This window comes from Panthera leo, chromosome C1, assembly GCF_018350215.1.
Source record: "Panthera leo isolate Ple1 chromosome C1, P.leo_Ple1_pat1.1, whole genome shotgun sequence".
Taxonomy (NCBI): domain Eukaryota; kingdom Metazoa; phylum Chordata; class Mammalia; order Carnivora; family Felidae; genus Panthera; species Panthera leo.
In genome coordinates this window covers 194143747-194171396 of record NC_056686.1, presented here as the reverse complement: position 1 = coordinate 194171396, position 27650 = coordinate 194143747, and the positions used below count along the sequence as shown (strand labels likewise).

General features: G+C 39.3%; 1 long non-coding RNA gene across 1 annotated transcript; it reads right to left on the bottom strand.

The window, feature by feature from the left end:
- Positions 1–2786: 2786 nt before the first annotated feature.
- Positions 2787–24137, bottom strand: LOC122226579. The gene is made up of 3 exons (XR_006205686.1): positions 23998–24137; positions 10966–11120; positions 2787–2862 (listed from the first exon to the last, which is right to left on the bottom strand). It is a non-coding gene; the product is annotated as an uncharacterized LOC122226579 (long non-coding RNA).
- Between the last annotated feature and the right edge of the window lie 3513 nt (positions 24138–27650).

Genomic DNA, 27650 nt, shown 5'->3' with positions numbered 1-27650 from the left:
TTCTCCAGCTTCATATTCAGAAACAAAATATGCATTATTTACTTTCTACAGCTATAATAGCTGCTTTACTCTGGATTCAAGTCAAAAGAAAGATCATACAAGTGGGGAGCATGAAATTAGATCACACACTCCTAGCCTGGGCAGCTCACTATTTGAGTTCCCACTGAAAATTAATGAAGCAACTACCACCAGCTCTACCAGAATTCTAAATTTTCAAATTTTCAGTATGTTTTAAGCAGGTTCTCCAGAGAACAGGAACAGTAGGATGGATAATCTCCCTACAAGGAATTCGTTCATGTGATTGTGAAACATAAGGAAACAATAGAACATAAGGAAAAGTTAGTATGCACCCACTGTAGAAATTCAGCATTTATTCACTCATTTACTAAGTATTCATTGAACATTTACCCTATACAAGACAACTGTGGCAGTGAATAAGGCAAGACAATGCTACACTCATCAGAATTCTATTTAAAAACATATTTTAGGGGCGCCTGGGTGGCTTGGTCGGTTAAGCGTCCGACTTCGGCTCAGGTCATGATCTCACACGGTCCGTGGGTTCGAGCCCCGCGTCAGGCTCTGTGCTGACAGCTCAGAGCCTGGAGCCTGTTTCAGATTCTGTGTCTCCCTCTCACTGTGACCCTCCCCCGTTCATGCTCTATCTCTCTCTGTCTCAAAAATAAATAAAAATTAAAAAAAAAAATTAAAAAAAAATTTTTAAAGTATAATAGCTAACATTTCTTTGCTACTGATTATGCAGCAGGTCCTATGATTTTATTCACATGCATTTCTCATTTACTCTTGTAATTTACTCATCTACTCACAAATGTAAATTAATCCTCATCTTTTAAAAATTATATATGAAAGGGAGGCGTCTGGATGGCTCAGTCAGTTAAGCGTCCAACTCTTTATGTCAGCTCAGGTTATGATTTCACAGTTCATGAGATCGAACCCCAAGTCGGGCTCTGTGCTGATAAAGCACAGCCTGCTTGGGATTCTCTCTCTCCTCTCCCACTTGGGGGTGCCTGCAGTCTCACTCTCAAAATAAATATATTTTTTAATTGCATATGAAGGAAATGCAGTAGGCTGAATAATGGCTTCCCAAAGATGTCCATGTTCTAAACCACAGAACCTGTGAATAAGTTAATTTACATGGTAAGATTGGACCTCCCAGAAATGATTAAATCAAGACTGGTAGATTCTGGATTCCAGGTGAGCCCGATGTTCACAAAGGTCCTTCCTTATAGCAGGGAGGGAGGAGGATCTAACTCATTAATAGATATGTAGGCAGAAGCAGAGCAGAGTGGTTGAAGAAGATATGAACCAAGAAATGGAGGCAACCTTTAGAGGATGAAACAGGCAAGGGAACAGAGCCCTCCTTGGAGGTTCCAGGAGAACACATGCCTGTCAACACCCTTGATTTTAGCCCAGTGAAACTTATTTGTCTTCGGACCTCCAGAAGGGTAAGGTAATAAGTTTGTGTTGTTTTAAGCCACTAACTTTGTGGTAATTTGTTATCCCAGCAAAAGGAAACTAATACAGGAAGACAGAACTTTTAGGAAGTAGGTACTGGTTCTCTGCCTTCTAGTGACTGACTTATGAAATCTTTTATGGGACCAGGTTACTCTGAAAATGTTCCTGAAGTGCCTCCAATAGTCACTCACACTTGGATAAAAGCTTTTGGTAGGTAAATGAAAGATCAGCACTATCTCTTAAAATTTGATGCAGGATGTAGAACTCCAGGTAAAAACTACATTTCATTATATCCCAGTGATTATCTATAACTGTCCTAAGTTGTTATATCCCCCTAGCAACTGAAATTAAGCATTGGAACTAAGTATATTGAAGATGAAGTCAAAATAATATAAAGTACAATTTTATGAAGAGGTTTTCACCTCTTTGTAGATTTACCTCTTGGCAGATCACAGATGGAGGTACTTTGCCAATACAGGTTCCCCCATTTTTTGAGTTCACGTTAGGCCACTTGGCTTTTATAAAAGATCCACATTAGTACTTGTTTTCACTAACTGAAAGAGATTTGAAGAATTTTCACTTTCACGATGAAAGGTAAAAAGCGAAAATAGCTTTGTATGTTTTGTAGCAAGCTGTTATTGAGCTGGCATACACCTGGTGAGGCTGGAGGGCCCCTCCAAGATCCTTCCCCAGGGACCACACAGCAGCTCACCATCAAGCCACTGTAGACTTGAACTGTGTCTGTGATCCTCTGTGCTTTATCACAATTTATTTTGTGCATCTGTTAGCAAAATGTACCCTGAGGTACCAGTAAAGCCTAAAAGAGGTTATTTTTGGGGTGAGGGTATGCCCCAAATTTTAACATATAAATTAATGGTTATTGCTTCTATTTTGTTCAAAGGAATACGCTATTTTTGAATAGCAGGAGAAACCTTTATTCTTTGAGACTTTTCTGCATTTTGCCTTTTATACATGTCTAACACTCTCATTTAATCTTCTTGTATATATTTTTTGATATTTAATTACAAAAAACAAAACCCCCATCTGTATAGGTGCCTCTATACTCTACCTCTGTATACCTCAAAGTCCTTATGAATTCATTCACTCATTCTTCCTCTATTAGCTCACTTACTCATACTCAATGAAATCATTGAGTGTTTAGCATGTGTATGCCTCCCCTGCACACATTCTTTGTACTTGTGGAGATAAACAGCCAAAAAAGACATAGTCCTTACCATCAAGAAACTTATTTCCTCTATGCTTTATTAGCAATTTGTAAATACCTTTATTACCGTGCCTCTTACATCAGATTACAATTGTTTATATCTATGTCTCCTCCAAGACAGTGAGCTCTTGTGGACAGGAAGCAGGTCATATTCATCTTTATATCTGTGGAATTCAACAAACGTGTGCTTACATATGTTCCTGATTGAATGAATGAATTTAAAAGGAGGCTAAGGTAAACAGACAGAAAATCACCTTGACAAATCAAAAAGAATATGGAAAATCACATTTTACTGGGGGGATTTTACAGATGGAGATGGCAAATGTGACAGAGTCAAGGCTATAAAGTCACCAACCTTTTTTTTTTCCCACCTGAACACAAAGGAACACAATATTTTTTTTTATAAAAAAAAATTTTTGTTTAATGTTTATTTTTGAGGAGAGAGAGAGAGAGAGACAGCGCATGAGTGGGGGAGGGGCAGAGAGAGAGGGAGACACAGAATCCAAAGCAGGCTCCAGGTTCTGAGCTGTCAGCACACAGCCCAACACGGGGTTCAAACCCACAAACTGTGAGATCATGACCTGAGCCAAGGTCAGACGCTTAACTAAGCCACTCAGGCCCCCAGGGAGACAATATTTTCCAGACTTCTCAATCGTGATGGGGTCAAATGAAGCCATATGGGATCATGTGATTAGTTATGACCCATGGGACATGGGTCAAAAGAATGTAGGCTACTTCAGGGCAGCCCCTAAAGTCGGTCTCCACTTAGATTTTCTGCTCCATTTTTTTCTTTTTTCTCAACAATCTTAGAGGTCACAAATCAAAGACATGGTGTTATGTAACAGAAAGATCTGGGTACATAAATGTCTTCATGTCATTAACCACCTCCCTCCCTACCACTTTCATGAAGACTGTGATATAAGCAAACATTAAACTTTTATTATATTGAGCTCTTGAAATGTTGGGATTGTTTATTACAGTAGTTAAGCTCTGACTAATACAGAAAAGGATGGCTTTCCAGGCAGAGGGAGCCACAGGAACAAAAGCAAAAAGGAAGGACAATAATATCAAATGGTTGCAAAGTGTAAGAAAGAAAAGAGTCAGAAGAAATCAAACCTAATGAAACACCCAGTCAGAGGCCAGGAGGGCTTTGATTGATGAACTAATCTGAAAGCAAACGAAGAGCAGTAATTTTCCAAAAGTGACACAATCAAAATAGTATTTTAGGAAATCTAGATGGCAGCAGTGTCATCTGGATAAAACTTTTAGTTCTTTGGATGGGATAAAATCACAACTCAAGTTAAATTATCGGAAAAGAGAATTTACTGACTCCCATAACTAAAAAGTCAGGCATAGTTGGATTGAGGGTTTCAATAAGACTCTGAACTCAGTCTCTCCCTGGATTACTCAGCTTTCCCCTGTAATAGTTTATTCTATTATCTATTATCTCTTATGATAGTCATGATGTTTCCCAGTAACTCCAATCTTATTTTCTATTAGCATCAAGTCCAGCAGAACAAGATTCTCTTTTGTAACTCAGAAGTGAGTTTATTTTTAGAGAACATGATTAACATGCACAGCTCAAAATAATCACTGTGCTCAGGTCCAGGTCACAGGCTCTTGGCTGCCAGAGAATAGAAACTGCTGGGGAGGAAATGTTTTTCCTTTTTTTCCCTTCTACATTCTTTGATTGATATAATAATTAAATTGACATAAGACAGATCAAATGGAGAAAAACAAATTTAATTTCATACCTACAGGAGCTCATAAAAATGAGACTCAAAGAAGTAACCAAAGCAGATAGCTCTTATACCTTTCAGACAAAGAAAAAATAAACTTGTGAAGAATTGACAAGACAAAGAAGTTGGGGTTTGGAGTAGCACATTAATGAAGCAGTAACAAGGCTTGTTTATACAGCCTTGTCAGACCTGAGTTTCCTACCTTTGATAATAAGGATGCTTTCTGGATAGAAGGCAACTTGTGAGAACAGGGAGAGTAGTCTTTCCATGAAGAATTCATGTCCTGCTTTCAGGGGGACAAAGGACAGTCAGGGTGTCCTTCTGGTACCATCTATTTCAGTAACTTTAACTCAAAATAATCAATATGCCAAAGAGGCATATTTGAGAAAAGCCTGCTCTGAACCCCACCATAACCCATTATATCTATTACTTATTACAGTAGTAACGCTGTGTAACAAACAACTACACAGCTTCAAAAGCCTCCAATAATAAGCATTATTGCTCACATGCCTGGGGGAGAGCTGGGAGTTGGCTATAGGAAGGCTCTGGTCCCTTTCGTGAACCTCCATGGCACAGCAGGAGTGCAAAAGAAGAATCAGAAACATGCAAATCTTCTTGAGGCTTTGATTCACTTTCCCATAAGGCTATAGGCCAAAGAAAATCACATAGGTTGGGGAAATGAATTTCAACTTTATAGGAGAAACCCCAAAGTTACATACTAACGGGTGTACTACAAAGAAGGATGAAGGACTTAGACCACTAAAGCGAACCATCTACCACAACCCTGGATACCCTATGGGCAGAATGGGAGAGAGATGCTATTCCAAGGAAAACATGAATGCTATTAATGGAAAAAGTGGTGAATAGATTCGGGTTAGCAAAGTCAATAGATGACTACTTCTGGCTGACAGACCATAGTAGAAAGCATAGTGTAGGAAAATAGATATGGTATTTGTTTCCCAGGGCTGCTATAATAAATTGCTACAAATGGGCTGGCTTAAAACAACAAAAATCTAGTCTCTCACAGTGTTGCAAGTCCAGGGGTCTAAAATCAAGGTCTCAGCAGGGCAATGCTCCCTCCGTGGGGTCTGAGAAGAAATTTTCTTTGCCTCTTCCATTTTCCAGTGGCTCCTGGCACTCCTTGGCTTGGGGCTACAAAACTCCAATGGCTACTTCTATCTCCACTTGGCCTTTTCCTCCATATGCCTTCTCCTTTCCCAGTACAAAAAACTTAAAAGATAACTTTACAAAACAAAGGAGGGGTGTGTGCCTGGCTGGCTTAGTCTGTATAGCATGTGACCCTTGATCTCAGGGTCATGAGCTCAAGCCCCATGTTAGGTATGGGACCTACTTAAAATAAAATTTTAAAAATTTAAAAAAACTTTATTTTTTTAGAGCACAGTTTTAGGTTCACAGCAAAACTGAGAGGAAGGTACAGAGACTTCCCATATATACTCTGCTCCCAAACATGCTTAGTCTTCCGCAGTATCAACATTCCACACCAAAGAGGTACGTTTGACAAACCTACATTGACACATTATAATTACCCAAAGTTAGTTTACACCACAGTTCACTTTTGGTGTTGTATATTCTACGGGTTTGTCCAAATGTATGATGCCATATATCCATCATAATAGTATCATACAGAGTATTTTTGCTGCCCTAGGGAGCTTCTGAACTCCATCTATTTACCCATCATCCCCTCCCCGAATCCTTGGCAACCTAGCGACCACTGATCTTTTATTTTCTCCACCGTTTTGCCATTTCTAGAATGTCATATAGTTGGAAACTTACAGCATATGGCCTTTGTAGACTGGCTTATTTCACTTAATAATATGTATTTAAGGGTCCTCCGTGTCTTTTCAGGCTTGATAGCTCATTTCCTTTAGTACTAAATACTATTCTATTGTCTACATGTGCCCTGGTTTATTTATCTATTTACCTACCGAAGGACATCTTGGTTGCCTCCAAGTTTTAGAAACTATGAGTAAAATTGTTCACATTCATGTGCAGGTTTTTTGTGGACAATAAGCTTTCAGCTCCTTTGTGGGTAAATACCAAGAAGCACGATTGTTGGATCACATGGTAAGAATATGTTCAGTTTCATAAGAAACTGTCAAAACTGTCTTCCAAAATGGCTGTACCATTTTGAATTCCCACCAGCAATGAATAAGAGTTCTTGTTGTTCCATAACCTCATCATTTAGAGATATTGGGGTTTTAGAAGTTGGCCATTGTAGTAAGTATGCAGGTATATCTCATTGTTTTAATTTAGGCACTTTTCATTAGATTCAAGGTCCACTAGTTAATCCAGAATGATGTCATTTTGAGATCCCTAATTCCATCTGCAAATTCTCTTTTCCCAAATAAGGTTACATTCACAAGTACCAAGGGTTAGAACTTGGAAATATCTTTTTGGGGGCTACAATTCAACTCACTACAGATGCTATTATAAAGGGTCCAATAAAGATAAAACACAAACTAACTGGGGCACCTGGGTGGCTCAGTCAGTTAAGTGTCTGACTTTGGCTCAGGTCATGATCTCACAGTTCGTGGGTTCAAGGCCTGCATCAGGCTCTGTGCTGACAGCTCAGAGCCTGGAGTCTGCTTCAGATTCTGTTCTCCCTCTCTCTCTCTGCCCCTCTCCCACTCATGCTCTGTCTCCATCTCTCTCTCAAAAAATGAATAAACATTAAAAGAAACTTTTTAAATACAAACTAATACAGAGTGTTTAGTAGTAGAAATGTGAAGAAAGCAATGTCTGAAAAATGTTAGAAGTAGAATCATTAGTATTTTATGACTATATTTAGAAATGAGAGAAATTGGCCCAATGATTCAAGCCTAAGTGGACTGGAGAACAGTGGTACATCAGACTTGGATAAGTTTCAGGGTAAGGGAGTGAAGGAAACAATAAATTTTATTTTAAACATAGTGTATAGATGGGTGAAGAAAAAGAAAATAAAACTGAAATGGAGGGGGATAAATCGAAGATGTTCATCTAGCTGAGTTTGAAGTACAAAAACTTTCCTTGAAAACCAGAATTTTCAGAAGTTGTACTCTGAATTTCATCTCAGGTCTTTATAGCCAACTCTTCATCATACTCATTACCTTTATTGCAAAGATACCTTCCGGTATCTTGGAGGATGAGTTTCTAGAAAAATCATTAGTATTTTGTTCCTATTAACAGGAACAATTATGCTCTACCAGTATCATAAAATCTTGAAGAGCTCAATATCATGTGATGTTTTCAGGATATCAATACAATCAATATTATCAAGAAAATAATACAATTCAATTCAGGGTTTGTGCCCTGTTTATTTGGTTAGCATCTGATTCCCTTTAAATGAGTAGATCAAAGTAGAGATTCTATTGTGAATCTCTACTAAGCAGGATGTTTCCTTTTAACCAGATTATCTCTACCCAATGACCATCAAGGTAAGTGGTGATCTGATATTATCTTTCTAAAAATAGATGTCTTTAGTTAGGATAGCTTTCTGCATTCTATGGTTAAAACCTGGAGCTGTTTCTTGTGTCAGATTTTCTTTTCTCTCTTCTGCAGGTTCGATTACAGCCTATACTTTTTAGTTCTACCCTCAAAGCAGTAGATCAACTTGCTTCTAGAGAACTTACCAATACCGGTAATTTAGAGAGATTAAGAGGAAGAATACGGGCCCATCGTTGTGGGATACAGAATCAGACAAACTGGGCCACTTGCTGGCTAGGTGACTTTTGGGGAATTACTTATCTTTCTGTGCCTCAGTTACATCAAAATACTTCTGCTTTTCATGTTTTACCAAAGAGATATCAAACTCAGATGCTTTCTTAATCAGCAAAGTGAATATCAGAAAGATATTTTCACGGGTAAAATTAATGACTTGCTGGTCATCATAATTGTTATTCAGATTATCACTGGGAAAATTAGTGGTGTTCAAGATACATGATTGGCTGAAATATATCATACATGCTTCCCACACTTAACAAAGAGCTAGGTTTTTTTTTTATTTTGTAGTATGAACTGTTTTGTGCTTGCCTGCAAATACATGTTTAATAAATGTCTGTGTAAGGGGTAAAATTTTGTCTGAGACTTGCTTTTACTATAATCTGTCATCAAAATGTGGGGAAATGGACAACCTTCACCCACCTCAAAGTTTTCCGTGGTTACTATTATCTAACAAAAAGAATCTTAAGGGTTGTATGTGGCCAAATAGGCTTAAGTCCATTTATAGTAGTAGTTATGTTGAGTAAATGTTAAGCAATTAGTTCCTAGTTTCAAAAATCATAAGACACCATATTTAGTAACCCCCAGGAATAATAATTTTAGATGGAGAGCCAATATTTGCTGCTATTATAATTTTTAATAGACTTTAATTCCAGCAATTTAAATATATTATTTGTGACTGAAGTTCACTACAACAGGTACAGTAAAATATTTCGGCTTTTAAGAGCTAAGCAAAAAATACACATGGCTAAATGTATCAGTTGACTGTATTCTTGTTTAAATTCTAAAATCTGGGATCATAAGAATGGAGTATAAACTTAATGGAATAATGAGTTCTTGCATAACTCCCAAGGACCGGGAAAATCATCCTCCATAATAAGAAGAAAGTTCAAAGAAATTAAAAACAGAAAGAACTCTTATTTTTTCCCACTGGGATTAAATTATTAAACTCTAGGGATGTTTCTAGTACAACTCTGATTTTGTAATAGTGTGCTAGGAGAAAGGTGATCTCTAAAGCAATTTTATACAGCTTTGGATCAAGGTATGTATGTCCTTCATAACTTAGGTTAAACTTTGAGATACATAAATAGATCTTATTTAATTGAGTGAACCTTCAAATGTAATTACCTTCAAATTTATGGCTTGCTTTATAGATCATGAAGATGCTTTGCTAAATATTCCAGAAGGTAAATACCTTTAGACTGAAAAAATGGGACAGTATTTATCAACTCTTTGACTGTCAGTTTCAACAGGTAACATTGTGCCAGAATTTTCATTAGCTGCGAAGATGATATATTGCAGCACAGATAAAGCGTATTTCCACCCAGAAGTATCTGGGTGAAAATTCACAATGCAATTGTTATTTAGTCTCTCTCTCTCTCTCTCTCTCTCTCTCTGAATAATAAAAGAAAACCATTTTCACCCTCTGGGTAAATAAAGAAAACTCTGGCATTTCTCACTGCTGGTTTGCCAAGGCAATATTCACCACCAATCTGGAGAGTCTACCCAGCTTGTGACCGAGACAACAGCAAATTGCAGACCTCAAGCAACCAGCCAGAGTTCAGGAAGTTCAGGCAAAACGTTGCATTCTCTGAAAGCATAGGGTGTCTCTTGTGGCTTCTGTAAGCTTTGGGGCTGTTTCTCCTCCATGAGCACTGGTAATGAAATTTGTCCTGGGATACCAAGCAGCCTGGAGCCTGCTTCAGATTCTGTCTCTCTCTCCCTCTCTCTCTCTCTCTCTCTCTCTGCCCTCCCCCCAGTCATACTTTGTCTCTCTCTCTCTCAATCTCTCTCTCTCAAAAATAAAACATTAAAAAAAAAGATACTCTTCAGATCAAATATAAAATAATAAAATAATCTTAGTCACTCCATTTGTATAGATTTATAAACAGACAGCGAGTGACTGAAGTTAGAGAAGCTGGCTTTTCCATCAGTCCAGAAAAGGACCATGTGGACCTGATATTTACAAACAGGTATCAGGACAGAAACATATGCAATCCCTATACCTCACTTACCCTCTAATTAAGAGACATGGCATACACAATTCTTAAACATATAAGACAGTGTATCTTTGTATAATCTCTAATAAGTACTATTAAGAGAGAGAGAGCTAAATACAGTTAAGGAGATGTTTTTTCCTTCATATACTCCAAAGGGTTAAAGATTCTTATATTTCAATTGGAGAACTGGTGGTAATTTTTTCTTCTTCTTTAAACTTGTAGTTTTGTGGGTTTGTTTTTTTTAGTGTTTTTAGGAGTTTCTCTGCCTTTTTTTGTATTCCAAAATATAGATATTTCTCAAGGATGAGAATAGTTGCAAGTTATTGAGCGCTTACTATAATCCTGCCATTGTTCTAACCACTTCATCCTCTTTTTCTGAAAAATCCTCCCAACAATTCCATGATATAGACACTGTTATTCTTCATTTACATGTAAGTGGAAGTTAAGAGAATTATGCTGTATCTACTAAGTCCATGCCACCTCTGAGGTGACCTGTGTCAATCAGACTGTGTACAAAGGAGCCTTAAGAAAATTGAAGCAAGGAGTGCCTATGTGATTCACTAGATTAAGTATCAGACTCCTGGCTCACAGTCATGAGATGGAACCCCATTGGGCTCCTCTCCCTCTCCCCCTCCCGCCTCCCATGCACACTCACAATTTCAAGATTTCTCCGTCTCTCAAAAAAAAAAAAAAAAAAAAATTCAAGCAAGCCAGAGAGGTTTCCCAACATCTGGTAGATTCCAGTGAGCCCTATCCTTGCCACGCCTTCCCTTGCATCTGTCTTAATCATGAGATATCAATCTCATCTTACCTCTTATTCTTGGCTCCACTTCCTGGACTTTACTGCTGTCTGACTTGTGATCCTGTGACTTTGATGTATTTATTGTCATAGCTAAATAAATTTGAAAGTTTCCAGAGAGTTTAACAAACCATCTGTCCCTTCATGGTCTGTAATCTTGGGTTTTCCTTTAAAATATTAAAATATGAAATATAAAATATCTGCTCCCCTAAAGGCAAATAAAGCTTAAAGTCTAACATTCAAAGTGGTTGTTTATACCATATCAGAACATTTAACCAGGATTATTGCTCAATTTTAGAATCTGGACAAATGAAAGTCTTTTGCACCTTAGCTTACATTTGTTTTATCTTGAAAGATCCCTAGTGTTGGTTGCAAACTCTCAGATGAAGGACAAGCAAAGGGCAGCATTTTCTCAAATGCTATTAGTAATGGAGGCTTACTTTAGCTTTCTCTAAAATGGGAACAAGCTATGGAAATAAATAAACACAACAGAGACTTAAAGCTAGCGCCCATAACCCTTGCTCACCCTCACAATACAAGGGTTAACTAAAGTGACCAGTAGACACTGGCCTAAATATCTGAAACTAGAAGAAGCAGCTTTCCAAATGAATGAGGGCTAACTCAGTTGGAAGGAAGGGGCAGTTTCTATAGGTTTTGTTTCCCTACCAACTTGGGAAGAGGATGGCCTCTCCTAAGGATGAAGGTAAGGAAAAACAGTAATGATGTTACTATGAACTGGGCTCTTATTGCTGCCAGACTGGATGCTACCCATGTTTTGCCTTGTTTTAGCCTCAGAATAACCCTGTGAGGTAGACACTATTAATATCTCCACTTTACAAATAAGGAAACAGAGGCATGGAGGAGAGATTAATTAACTCAAGGGAGAGGTTTCCAACTTCAGTCTTGAACTGTGGAATGTTATATGCCCATGATTTTTCCACTAGCCCATAAAAATAAAGTGGGAAAAAGAGGCAAATCAAGTAGGCCACCCACAGTGTCAGTTCCCTGCTCTGGACTGTTACCTTACTCCTACATTTATCATGCTCTGTCTTACATTTTAAATTATCTTATACCAGTCTTATTTTCATAACTGTATTCCAAGATCTTTGAAAGCAGATATTTTATCTTGTACAATATTGTACCCTTAACATTAGGAGGAACCCAACTAGTATTTACTGAATAAGAGAATAAATAACTGAATGAACTCTACTCTCCTAGGTCTTAGGGACTCTACCTCCTACTACATCAAATCTAAATTGGTGTGATATTTAGTAATAATAAAAATACTGGCCAACAGTAACTGAACTGAATAGCTACAATGCAGCAAACAGCTCTGCAATACCCTTCACATAAGCATCAGAACTTAATTCCCACAATGACAACAGGCAACTGGTAAGGAAGAGAGTTAGGATTAAACCCAGGTGGTCTCATGCCCAAATCCATATAGCAAGCCTATGTCCCAGGGTGCCTCCCAGCCACTACTTATCTGATGAACCTGAATTCCTACTTCTTCCCAATATCCATCCTCCAGACTGTCCTTCCTTTCTAGAAGCCTTCCTAGTTTTGTTCCAAGCTCCTCTAGTGCCCTGATCTTTCATTCCCTTCTGTTAATTACTAAAGCTCTAAATTCAAGGTATATGCACTAACTGGAACATTCCTTGATTACTCTGGCCCTAATTTACATTTCAATTAATAAAAGTATGCTAACCTGCCAGTAGAACTCTCAAGTAAAAGATGTGACTTATTCCTGCCAAGGAGATATAAACGGCTCAAAGTATTCATGAAACACTGGGCAATTTGACTAAATCATTTCTGCATTCAGAAGCACATTTGATCTTAATTCACAAAATGAAACACAGGAACTTATGAAATACTACCTTTGTGATGGAGAAACCTGGTGAACATCATCTTAACCAAGTTAAGATATTAAAATTAAGGTGGTTCAGACAAGAGAGATCCAACATGGCGGAAAAGTAGGGGGACCCGGAGTTCCCTCGTCCCTCAAACACAGCAGTGTTGATGCCAAAGGACCTTGAATTCCAAGAGTCCGGGCTGTAGAGGGACAAAAATGTCTCCAGGGGCCCACTGGGACAACCTGGTGGGCCATAGGTGTGTGATTGCAAACTGGGAGAGATAAAATGGGTGGCATAGGCATGAAGGGGAGGGATCCCCTTCTGTGGAGAGACACAGGGAAGAGAACAAGAGGCTGGGGAGTGTACATCTGTATCTGAACAAGTGAAAAACCATGGACTAGGACAGAAAGATCCAATCTCTAACTGCGGGGCTTCCTCCAGACTGGGGCCAGCTGCTCAGTTTGCATACCTGGGGAGGAGGGGAGCCAGTCCTGGGCTATGACTAGTTCAGAGGCATAGTCTGCAGTGGGAGAAAGCAATCCCCTCCCTGGAGTGCTGTGAGAAGAAGGTATAAAACCGTTCAAAGGACAAAGACTGCCTGCACCCGCCAGCAGAGACCATATATGGGCAGCGGCAGCATGGAGAGGCACTCCCCCTGGTACTGGGGCGCACGGAGTGGGACCCTTTAAGACATTGGGGTTTTAAGCCCAGTCGAGCACCAGGGAAGCACAAGAGTCAGCAGAGTTAGACAAACTGCCTCATTCATGCCCACGGCACTGCAAGGACAGCCAGAACAGAGTGGTTTGGGACACCCGATCCGTAGAGGAGAGACTGGGATTTCACCATTTTTCTCCCCATCACCAATAAGGTGGGATCTCAGGGAATGGAAAGAGGGCCCACAGGGGAGGCAGGACCAGCCTACACCAAACCACAACCCTCTGTGCCTGGGAACTGCATTGCTACTGGAGCGGAATTGATGCTGATGAACCAGACAGCCCCTCCTCCAGACTAGCAGTGCCACTGGTTGCAAGGCACCCAGCAGTTTTTCATTTCCTGATTTAATTATTGGACAATTCTTATTATATATATTTTTTTTTTCTTTTTTTTTTTCCTCTTCCTTTTCTCCTTATTTCTTCCCTTCTCTAGTCTGGTTATCCTGGTTATTGGTTTATTTAAGCAGACATATTTAATCTATTCTCTTTATACCTGTTCTGTATCTCCTTTATTTTCCCATCTCTCTCTCTCTGGATTAAGCCATAGATTTTCTTTGCCTGGTCAATTTTCTTTTCTTTTCTTTTTCCCATCCCTGTCATAACTCTCTTTGTCTGGGCTTGAAAAATGCATAGAAGACAGCAGAGAATCTATTGCTTCAGAGATCAAGGAACTAAAATAGTAAATGAGTAAATACTAAAATAGTAATGATGAATTAAAAAAGCTGTAAATGAGGGGCACCTGGGTGGCTCAGTCAGTAAAGCATCCGACTTCGGCTCAGGTCATGATCTCATGGCCTGTGAGTTTGAGCCCCACATCGGTCTCTGGGCGGACAGCTCAGAGCCTGGAATCTGCTTCTGATTCTGTGTCCCTCTTTCGTACTGTCACTCTCCCGCTCGTGCTCTGTCTCTCTCTCTCTCTCTCTCTCTCTCTCTCTCTCTCTCTCAAGAATAAATAAACCATTAAAAAAATTCAAAAAAACAGGACGAGAAGGTTATTTTAAAAAAAGCTGCAAATGAGGTGCAAAATAAACTAGAGGCAGTGACAGCGAGGATTGAAAAGTGAGAGGGGAGAATAGGTGAAACAGAAGATAAAATTATAGGAAAAGATGAAGCTGAGACAAACAGAGATAAAAAAAAATTCTGGACCACTAGGGGAGAATTAGAGAACTAAGTGATTCAATGAAATGGAATAATATCTGTACCATAGGAGTTCCAGAAGAAGAAGAGAGAAAAAGGGGCAGAAGGTGTACTTGAACAAATCATAGCTGAGAACTTCCCCACTCTGGGTAAGGAAACAGACATTGAAATCTAGGAGGCACAGAGAACTCCCTTTAGACATAACTTGAATCAATCTTCTACATGACATATCATAAAAACGGCAAAATCAAAGATAAACAGAGAATTCTGAAAGCAGCTAGGGACAAACATGCCTTAACATACAAGGGCAGACACATAACAGTAGTAGCAGACCTATCTACTGAAACTTGGCAGGCCGGAAAGGAGTGGCAGGAAATATTCAATGTGCTCAATATGAAAAATATGCAGCCAAGAATCCTTTATCCAGAAAGTCTGTCATTCAGAATAGAAGGAAAGATAAAGGTTTTCCTAGACAAACAAAAACTGAAGGAATTCATCACCACTAAACCAGCCCTATAAGAAGAGATCCTAAGGGGAACTCTGAGTAGAATGTTGCAAAGACCACGAAGGACCAGAGACATCACTACAAGCATGAAATCTACAGATAACACAATTACTCTAAATCCATATCTTTCAATAATAACACTGAATGTAAATGGACTAAATGCTCCAACCAAAAGACGTAGAATATCAGAATGGATTAAAAAAAAAAAAAAGACCCATCTATTTGCTGTCTACAAGAGACCCATTTTAGACCTGAGGACACCTTCAGATTGAAAGTGAGGGGATGGAGAACCATCTATCATGTTACTGGAAGTTAAAAGAAAGCTGGAGTAGCCATACTTACATTAGGCAACCTAGATTTTAAACTAAAGGCTGTAACAAGAGATGAAGAAGGGCATTATATCATAATTACGGGGTATATCCATCAAGAAGGGCTAAAAATTATAAATGTTTAGGCACCAAATTCAGAGGCACCCAAATATTTAAAACAATTAATCACAAACATAAGAAATCTTATTGGTAAGAATGTGGTAATTGCAGGGGACTTTAATACTCCACTTACAACAATGGACAGATCATCCAGACAGAAAATCAACAAAGAACCAATGGCCCTGAATGATACACTGGACCACATGGACTTGACACAGATATATTCAGCTTTTCATCCTAAAGCAGCAGTATACACACTCTTCTCGAGTGCACGTGGAACATTCTCCAAGATAGATCACATACTGGGTCACAAAACAGCCCTCAACAAATATAAAACAATTGAGATCATACCATGCACATTTTCAGATCCCAGTGCTATGAAACTCGAAATCAACCACAGGAAAAGTTTGGAAAACCTCCAAATGCATGGAGGTTAAAGAACATCCTACTAAAGAATGAATGGGTCAACCAGGAAATTAAAGAAGAAATTTAAAAATATATGGAAACAAATGAAAATGAAATCACAACAGTCCAACCCTTTGGGATTCAGCAAAGGCATCCTAAGAGGAAAATACATTAAAATCTAGCCCTATCTCAAGAAACAAGAAAAATCCCAAATACAAAATCTAACAGCTCACCTGAAGGAACTAGAAGCAGAACAACAAAGAAACCTCAAGGCCAGCAGAAGAAGAGAAATAATAAAGATCAGAGCAGAAATAAACAATATAGAATAAAAAAAAAAGTAGAACAGATCAATGAAACTAAGAGCTGGTTTTTTGAGAAAAAAAAAGAAAAAACAACAACACAAAACTGATAAACCACCTGCCAGGCTTCTCAAAAAGAAAAGAGAGAGGAACTAAATAGATAAAATCACAAATGAAAATGGATTTATCACAACAATCCCTCAGAAATTGTGGGGAATAAGCTTAGGAATTCCCTGAGCCTGCGCTGATGAGTTAACAAGGCAAAAAGAATTACAAAGCCATAGGATGCTCATACCCAAGTTTGGGTGAACAAGATTAAGTAAATAAGTATAGAGAGGGTGGGGCAAAAGCCCCAGTATAGAGAAGGCAGGGCTGAGGCCCCAGGATAGAAAGGGTGGGGCAAAGGCCCCCATTACAGTATATGAGGTAAACAAGATTAGGTATTCAGGGCAAAAGTGTCCCCCAATTTAGTACTATAGCAGAAAGCTGCTTTCACAGGAAGGAAGGACCAAATTAGGCAAACAGGTAAATAGGGCTATAGACCCCTGAACTGCAGGTGAAGCTGCCCAGAGCAGAGCTGATTAGCAAAAGAAAAGGTGCCTTGTTAATGCTGAAGTTACTTGCTCTTATTCCCTAGGCTAGCTAAGATAAACAGAGGTGGTGCCTCATGTCTGCTGTAAACAACCTTCAGCCCAGCTGTCTGGCACCAGGATTTTGTTTTGTATTAACCCAAACCCCTAACCTCAAATATCTTCAAGATGCCCTTTCCCTCACATCCATGAATTAATGTTCACAGTTTCATTGTCTCTTTGTGCACGCCCATCACTATGTTTGTAAGCCTTATGATCCTAATAAAAACAGAGCAAGGACCCTTAATCGGGGCTCTTGTCTTTTCCCAGACATTAGTCATCTCTCGCATTTAATCCTGTGTCCCGCATTCTTGCTAGACAAGAAAGAACTTTAGACTTAGAGTCCAAGACAAGAAATACAAGCAATTATCAGAGAATACTATGAAAAAAAAATTTTTTTAATGTTTATTTATTTTTGACAGACAGAGACAGAACATGAGCGGGGGACGGGCAGAGAGAGAGGGAGACACAGAATCCGAAGTAGGCTCCAGGCACTGAGCTGTCAGCAGCACAAAGCCCAACGCGGGGCTCAAACTCACAGACCACGAGATCATGACCTGAGCCAAAGTCAGATGCTCAACCGACTGAGCCACCCAGGCGCCCCCTATGAAAAATTACATGCCAACAAACTGGACAACCTGGAAGAAATGGACAAATTCCTAGACACCCACACACTACCAAAATCAAACAGAAAGAAATAGAAAATTTGAACAGACCCATAACTAGTGAAGAAATTGAATTAGTTATCAAAACTCTCCCAACAAATAAGAGTCCTGGGCCAGATGGCTTCCCAGGGGAATTCTACCAGACTTAATACCTATCCTTCTCAAGCCATTCCAAAAACTAGAAATGGAAGGAAAGCTTCAGGATTCATTCTATGAAGCCAGCATTACCTTGGTTCCCAAACCAGACAGAGACCCCACATACAGGCCAATATCCCAAATGAACATGGATGCAGAAATTCTCAACAAGATACTAGCAAATAGAATTCAAAAGCATATTAAAAGAATTATTCACCATGATCAAGTGGGATTCATTCCTGGGCTGCAGGGCTGGTTCAATATTTGCACATCAATCAACATGATACATCACATTAATAAAAGAAAGTATAAGAATCATATGATCCTGTCAATAGATGCAGAAAAAGCATTTGACAAAATACAGCAACTTTTCTTAATAAAAACCCTCAAAAAAATCAGGATAGAAGGAACATACATAAACATTATAAAAGCCATATTTGAAAAGCCCACAGCTAATATCATCCTCAATGGAGAAAAACTGTGAGCTTTCCCCTTGAGATCAGGAATACAACAGGGATGTGCACTCTCACCACTGTTGTTTAACATAGTGTTAGAAGTCCTAGCATCAGCAATCAGACAACAAAACCAAATAAAAGGCATCAAAATTGGCAAAGAAGAAGTCAAACTTTCACTTTTCGCAGACGACATGATACTCTACATGAAAAACCCGAAAGACTCCACCAAAAGGCTGCTAGAACTGATACATGAATTCAGCAAAGTCACAGGATAAAAAATCAATGTACAGAAATCGGTTGCATTTCTATACACCAATAATGAAGCAACAGAAAGAGAAATCAAGAAATTAATCACATTTACGGGGCACCTGGGTGGCTCAGTCGGTTGAGCGTCCAACTTCGGCTCAGGTCACGATCTCACGGTCCGTGAGTTCGAGCCCCGCATCGGGCTCTGTGCTGACAGCTCAGAGCCTGGAGCCTGTTTCAGATTCTGTGTCTCCCTCTCTCTCTGACCCTCCCCCGTTCATGCTCTGTCTCTCTCTCTGTCTCCAAAATAAACATTAAAAAAAAAAAAAAAAGAAATTAATCACATTTACAATTGCACAAAGAACATTTGCATTTATACAATTGCATAAAATACCTAGGAATAAACCTAACCAAAGGGGCACTTGGGTGGCTCAGTCAGTTGGGTGTCTGACTTCGGCTCAGGTCATGATCTCACAGTTTGTGGGTTTGAGCCCTGCATTGGGCTCTGTGCTGACAGCTTGGAGCCTGGAGCCTGCTTTGGATTCCGTGTCTCCCTCTCTCTGTGCCCGTCTCTCACTCATGCTGTCTCTCAAAAATAAATAAAAATGTTTTAAAAATTAAAAAAACAACTAACCAAAGATATAAAAGATCTGTATGTTGAAAACTATAGAAAACATATGAGAAAAATTGAAGAAGACACAAAGAAATGGAAAAACATCCCATGCTCATGGATTGGAAGAATAAATATTGTTAAAATGTCAATACTCCCCGAAGCAATCTACACATTCAACGCAATCCCAATCAAAATTGCACTGGCATTCTTCTCAAAGCTAGGACAAACAATACTAAAATTTGTATGCAACCACAAAGGACCCCGAATAGCCAAAGTAATATTGAAGAAGAAAACCAAAGTGGAAGGCAGACTTCAGCCTCTACTACAAAGCTGTAATCATCAAGACAGTATAATATTGGCACAAAAACAGACACATAGACCAATGGAATAGAATAGAGAACCCAGAATTGGACCCACAAATGTATGGCCAACTAATCTTTGACAAAGCAGAAAAGGGTATCCAATGGTAAAAAGACAGTGTCTTTAACAAATGGTGCTGGGAAAACTGGACAGCAACATGCAGAAGAATGAAACTAGACCACTTTCTTCCATACACAAAAATAAACTCAAAATTGATGAAAGACCTAAATGTGAGACAGGAAACCATCAAAACCCTAGAGGAAAAGCAGGCAACAACCTCTTTGACCTCAGCCTCAGCAATTTATTGCTTGACACATCTCCAAAGGCAAAGGAATTAAAAGCAAAAATGAACTATTGGGACCTCATCAAGATAAAAAGCTTCCGCACTGCATAGGAAACACAACAAAACTAAAAGGCAACTGACAGAATGGAACAAGATATTTGCAATGACATATCGGATAAAGGGTTAGTATCCAAAATCTATAAAGAACTTACCAAACTCAACACCCAAAAACAAATAATCCAGTGAAGAAATGGGCAGAAGACATGAATAGACACTTTTCCAAAGAAGATATCCAGATGGCCAACCGACACATGAAAAGATGCTCAACATCACTCATCATCAGGGAAATAGAAATCAAAACCACACTGAGATACCACCTCACACCGGTCAGAGTGGCTAAAATTAACAACTCAGGAAACAACAGATGCTGGCAAGGATGTGGAGAAACAGGAACCCTCTTGCACTGTTGGTGGGAATGCAAACTGATGCAGCCACTCTGGAAAACAGTGTGGAGGTTCCTCAGAAAAGTAAAAATAGAACTACCCTAATACCCAGCAATAGCACTACTAGGAATTTATCCAAAGGATACAGGAGTGCTGATTCATAGGGACACGTGTACCCCAATGTTTAGAGCAGCACTTTCAACAATAGCCAAATTATGGAACGATCCTAAATGTCCATCAATTGATGAATGGATAAAGATGTGGTTTATATATATAATGGAATACTACTTGGCAATGAGAAAAAATGAAATCATGCCATTTGCAACAACATGGATGAAATTGGAAGGTTTTTGCTGAGTGAAATAAGTCAGAAAAAGACATATATCATATGTTTTCACTCATATGTGGACCTTGAGAAACTTAACAGAAGACCATGGGGGAAGGGAAGGGGAAATAAAATAGTTACAAACAGAGAGGGAGGGAGGCAAACCACAAGAGACTCTTAAATACAGAGAACAAACTGAGAGTTGATGGTGGGGCAGGGGAGAGGGGGAAATGGGTGATGGGCATTGAGGAGGGCACTTGTTGGGATGAACACTGGGTGTTGCATGTAAGCGATGAACCACGGGAATCTACCCCCAAAACCAAGAGCACACTTTAGACACTGTATGTTAGCCAATTTGACAATAAATTATATTTTTGAAATTACCTGGCTGTATTCTTCAAAGAATGTTAATGTCATGAATTATCAGACAAAAGGAACTGTGCCAGGTGAAAGGATATTAGAGAGGCAAGATAACAAAATATTCTACATTGGACTTGTCAGTAAGTTCAGAAATAGCCAAATCAAACCAGTGAATCATTGAAGAAGTAATTAGTAAAAGTTTCTTCTGCACACACCAAAAGTTCACAAATGGGAAGCACTCAAACCAAAACATAGAATAAGGCTTAGGGGTTTATTATTATAAAGCAGTTTAACAGTAGTGTACCCCACCCCCACCCCAATCTAGTTTTGCTTTCCACAGTTTCAGTTCCCCATGGTCATCTGTGATCCAGAGGCAGAGGATCTTCCTTCTGACAAATCGTCAGTAGCCTAACACTATGTCATGGTGACCACGTGATTCACCTCACTACATCTCATCACATAGACATCACAGGAAGAATGGTGAATACAGTACAATGAGACAGTTTGAGAGATCATATGCACATAACTTTTTAATAGTACATTATTATAATTATTCTATTATTGTTGGTAATCTGTTACTATGCCTAACTCATAAATTAAGCTTTATCATAGTGAAGGAGGATTTCTGCTGCCCGCATTTTGACCTCACAGTTTCTAGTTGGGTTCTTCTTTCCAGTTTGTTTCTTGACTCAGGGAGAAGACCCTGGGGGTGGGTGCCCAGGTAGCTCAGTTGGTTAAGAGTCTGACTTCGGCTCAGGTCGTGATCTCATGGTTCATTAGTTAGAGCCCCACATCTGGCTGTCTGTTGTCAGCGCAGAACCTGCTTTGGATCCTGTGTCTCCCTCTCTCACTGCCCCTCCCTGGCTTGCACTATCTCTTTCTCTCTCTCTCTCTCTCTCTCTCTCTCTCTCTCTCTCTCAAAAATAAATAAACATTAAAAGAAAAAAAAAAAAGAAGACCCTGGGGCCGAAACATCCCCTGATGGGAATCCAAACTACCCTCTTAAGCAATAAGGCTGCCCTGAGCCAGCAAGACCTGACAAATAAGTTTGGATTAACTCTAAGACAATGATTGACTTGACTTTCACTGCCTATCCACATGGACCCACTCACCTTTGCCCCAGATTTTCCTTATATAAACCTGGAAGTATTTCAGCACTTTGAAGATAGTCTTTGAGACACTAGTCCACGGTCTTCCTGGTGTTGCCCTCACTGAAATACATTCCTTTATTGTTTCACCACAGTTGGTTTCTCCACTTTTGGATTTCGTCAGCAGAGAATTGCTGAACCCAGTCTGTTTCAGACCCCAGAAGTCAGGTGCTCTTGCACCCCTGAATCCCAGGTACAATAGTATGTATAAAAAACATGGTATATACAGGGTTTCAGGCATCCACTATGGGGTCTTGGAACTTATCCCCAGCAGGTAAGTGGGGAAGCACTACTGTATGGTAAGGAAGACAGTGACTATTCTTCACAGTGGTTAGTTATTAGTTATAATATTGGGATTTTCTTAAATGAAAGGGAGTTGGTCCTCATATCAATCTTGGAAAAAGAGTTCAAGTTTTGCCAGCGATTTTCAGAGGCAGTAGGAATAAATGACCCAGGTCAAGTTAGTCTTGAAAATAAGCTACATTCAGTTTTATGACTGAACTGGTTTTGTGCACTCAGGCAATTTTAAGGGCTGATCTCCATTTTTTATTTTATCAGACTTCACTGTAATGGAAGGATATTATTAGAACACTTGTTGAAATTGGAATATGGACTGTAGATATAATTTAAGAATATTATATCAGGGTTCAGGGCACCTGGCTGGCTCAGTCAGTAGAGCATGTGACTCAATTTCAGGGTTGTAAATTCAAGCCTCACAGTGGGAGTACAGCTTACTCTACAAAATAAGAATAATATAACTAAATAAAGAATATATATCAGGGTTAAATTTCTACATTGGATAACTGTGCTACAGTTATTAAGAGAACTCCTTTATTCTTAGGAAATATACACTAGAAGTGAACGGGACATGATGTATCCAATTTATCCACAAAGGAGCTAATTTTGATGAAAAATTAAGATGACCTAAAGTGCTCAAAAAAACTTTATTTTGAAAAACAAAAAAGTTTATTGAGGAAAAGAAGAGATAAAGGTGCAAAATAACAAGATTACATGTCAAAGGGGCAATCAGCTCACATTTCAAGGAGGTATGGCAAGTATCCAAAACAATTATTTAGTATTTTCACATTTGAAAATGGCTTATAGATCATTTAATGTTGTATTTCATTAAACACATAGATAATATCTTCCTAATCTCTTCATGTAAATGGAAATGTATAATGAAACCCATCTCCACAAACATCACTAATCACTGCCTCTAAAATTAGGAGTCTTGGGGTTTCTTCAATGATGTGGAGAACAAAGGCAAAAGGAAACGTGGATAAAAATAAATTTCCTTTTACCTGCAGCCCATTGACAAATACTTGACACAGAGTGTAACATTCCTCCAGGGACTCCCCCAGCTGTGTTAATGGTGATGCCTGGCTAGAGGGAAAAAGAACCTTAGCTTGACAATAGCCAGGCCTCCAGGATCCTGCAAGTCTTCTTTAACATATGAAAATCCTTTTGGAAATTTCCTTTGTCTTTACACGCCCCCCCCCCCCCCACTCCAAAGTATACAGTCAACTGCTCTTCACAATCTCAGTGCAGCTCTTTTTGTTCAAGGGTCCTGTCATGCTATAATAAAAACACCTTTTTGCACTGAAGACATCTCAAGAAATCTTTCTTGGCCATTGACTCTGGACCCCAACACTTCAAATCACCTCACTTACGTTACTGCATTTCCTAGGGATTTGGCAATAATTCTAAAACTCTCTAGAGAAATCTTGCCTTTGCCATCTACATGGGCATGCCTGGTCCTGCTCAGAGACTCAAAACATAGCCACAAAGTACCACAAAGGCCTGCTTGCTTCAGACAGCTCCCCCATAGGTCTGCCCCAAAACTTCCATTTCCTCTTGAGGCAAATGAATTTTTATCTTGTTCAGATCTTCTTGATCTGAAATATCACTATCAGAGCCAATTATTTGAGTTAGAAAAAATCTGATTGTTGTCAAATTGATTATTAAAGGCCATTATTAAAAGTCAGGATTACCTGAAAATGTGAATATGTGAGTGGAGGAGAATAAAAACAGCTTACACTTACAGAAAGTTCTATGCAGAGGCTTCAGCAACAGTGCCCTAGTCCGGGTCCTAGATGTGGTCCAGGTGAGATGGAGGCTGCAGAACTTGCCAAGGCAAGGCCAAGGATATCTCCTCACTAAGTTGGGCCTCCTGGTCAAGGACATGAAGATAAACTCCTTGTGATGTGGGAAAGAAAGGTAAATGAAAAATTAAATTTCCTTATAACCTATAGCCCATTGACAAGTCCTTGACACAGGCAGAGTGACCTTCCTCTAGGAGCTCGGCCGTCTCAATGATGACACTTCGCTAAGGGGCAAAATGCAATCTTAACTTAACATTATCCCAACCCCCCAGGGTCCTGTAAGTCCACTTTAACATATAAAAAGTCCTTTGGAAACTTCTTGTACCAAGATATAGGCTGGCAATCATACTCCAAGCTTATGGCCCACTGATATACTTCTGAAGGGTCTCATAACTAAGTTTTTACTAAACAGTAATAAATGACCTTTTCCTAACAACAGCTAGCCCCTCAAGGTCCCGGAAACCTTGTTTCCAAACTACCTTAGAGACTTATGCTGTCCCTACCCACCTCCCACCCTGAAAGTATATAATCAGTCACTCTTCATAACCTCAGTGCAGGTCTTTCTGCCCACGGGTCCTGTCCCCATGCTTTAATAAAACCACTTTTTGCACCAAAGATGTCTCAAGAATTCTTTTTTTGGCAGTTGGCTCCAAAGGTCAACACTTCATACCATATCCCTTGGCGTTCTAACTCTTCTCCTTGCCTATTAAGGAGTTTGAGATCAACTTTTTTTCTGTTAATGTGTCTCTTTAAAGATTAGGGCCATGCAAAAGGAGACCTGCGCTGGCCAGTAGACTGAGTTCAAGGCATTTTTCACCATCCGGAACTACAATGACCAAGTTGTTTCTGGGTGTTATGTGCTCCAAGGAGACAGCCTCTGCCACATGCTGGAGCATGGTCTTGGCCCACTTCTCTATAGACACAGGGCAGTGAGTGATGGGATTTTGGTACAAAATGGTAATTTTATTAAAGCATGGGGACAGGACCTGTGGTCAGAAAGAGCTGCCCTGAGGTTGTGACAGGTAACTAATTATATACCCTCAGGTTGAGAGGGAGTTAGGGATGGAGTAAGTCTCTAAGGCATTTTGGAAGCAAAGTTTCCAGGACCTTGAGAAGGGAGGTGCTGTTAGGAAAACACCATTTATTGCCATTTAGTAAAACCTCAGTCATGAGACCCTTCAGATGTATATCAGGGGGCCATAAGCTTAGGCTATGATTGCCAGCATATATGTTAGGGTAGTTGAGATAAAGGAAGTTTCCAAAGGAATTTTTATATGTTAAAGTAGACTTACAGGACCCTGGGGTGGGGGGCGGTCAGGATAATGTTAAGCCAAGATTCCCTTTTGCCCCCAGCAAAGTGTCATTACGGAGGCAGCTGAGCTCATAGAGGGAAGTCACTCTGCCTGTTTCAAGGACTTGTCAGTGGACTGTAGGCAGTAAGGGAATTTAATTTTTCATTTGCCTTAGTTTCCCACATCACCATGGCAAGCACTTAAACCCCTTTCCTTTGTTTTTGGGTGGCCAGGAGTATCCAAGGAATATCACACATATTCCACCTGCGAGGTGGGGAGAAGCAGGATTGCTGTCAGCCTATACTTTGCCCTCAGCCTGCCTTATGCTTCCTCCTCACTATCAAACAAATAATGGTAAACCTGAGGTTGTATTGCTTGGGTAAATGCTGTCACTGCTCAAAAATTACATATATATATATATATATATATATATATATATATATATACACACACACACACACAAAGGAAAATTATAGTTTTTGTGACTCTTGTTGGAAATATTGCTTGTCCTCTAATGTTTGTTCTTCCAGATTAAGGAAACTTTCTCTTAAGATACCTATGACTTACAAAAATGTGATAAAATATTCCTTTGTGAACAAAATAAAGCATTTAATCTTCTCCCTACCTGAACCCTCTGAAATTCAAAAGCTCTCAATAAGGATTCTTTCTTTCATGGTCATTACAGTTATTTGCATAAATTCAATAAGAATCTGTTCTCCTTGTAACAGTTCACCCTTGGAGGTACTGGTTATTTTACCAAGGGTTTGACTGGAATGTCATATTTGAGAGCGACATGCATAGACTCAGATATGACCAGACAGTTTTAAGGAACTAAGGTTGACTTTATGAAGCACGAAGCCAATAAAGCCCCTTGGAAATGTTGGTCTGATACCTCGCTTAGAGAGTTCCCAGCAGCCTTACTAGGTGAGTAAAGAAGGTCACTTCCCGGCAGGTGCAGGAACCTCAGGATACCTTGGGGACCTCATGAAGAGGAATTCACAGAATCCTATAGGTATTGCAGGCATGTCTGATGGCAAGTACTTGGCTTGGCTTCTGGCCTGGCGAGGCTACTAGAAGTTCAGTCTAGAGGTTCCTTATAAAAAGTTCCAGCAAAGCAAATTTTAAAAGATCTATATGACCAATCACTGTTCTTGATGAGCTGATGTAAATAATTAGGCTGAGTTTGTTAAAAGTGGACTCATTCTACAAATGTATTCATCTTGATTTGGCTCTCTCTGGAAATCAGGGTTACTAGAGAGAAAAATTATATTTCAATAACGCACCTTTATGGATGTTAAATTCTAGTTCTGATTGCCTTTAAATGTTTGTTGTTTGCCTACACTAGACAACTTGAGGCAAACTTCAGAGAAATTGTCACAAAACTCATGTATAGACAATCTTTGTGCCTGTTGCTCTATGGGCCATTCAGATGGATCACCACAGACATTTGAATTACAAACCAGAAAACCCCATCTGATTCTTGCTGCCTGTTCTCAGTCTATCTGAGGATGCCTCAAGGTTAACATCTAAAAATCTCACTGGTAGAACTGACAGACTCTGGGTTTATAATTTTGCTTTAACCTTTAACCTGTATTTTTGTTTCTATAATTATCACTTACTAATCACCTGACTAAGCAAAACAGAATCTGTAGGATGATTAACACTACCTATTACACAATGAAGGCCTTAAACGATTCTCAAAATAACATTATATTAATTATTAAACACTAAAATAACTCAAATGCATTAAACAATTCTTCAAAATAAAATGCCTTAGATATTTTACCTGTTGCACAGGTGGAATTTGTGGTCTCATAAAAACAAAGTGCTGTGTATACATTCAGATTACCACAGAAATATTTCTGAGTTTCTAACTGAAAAATACTCAAATTGGCACTTTAAATGATCCTTGTCTTTCCTTTAATAAGTGGTTGAACTCCTGGACCGAACTAAAGGAAGATTTTTGTCAACTATCAAAGGACTCTTATTTGGGCCTCTTTTTGTTACTTTAATCATGTTTTGCTGTTTTCTCCCATGACTCTCCACCTGGTGCCGAGACTCCTTCAATGCTATAACTTCAAGCCAACAGATGATCCTTTCTCCTCAAGAAAACTCCCATATGATATCCCCTCTAGATACTGCTCAGTTAGGCTTTTCTAACTCCTATTAAATTCTCAACTGACTAGCCTTGACCCTTAGGTAAGCCCATCTCTACGCCCTTATTGCAGCATGAAGATGCTACAGAAGATGAGACCTTCTGCCTTTAACAACCTTAAAGATTTAAGGGTCAAAGTTGTTCAG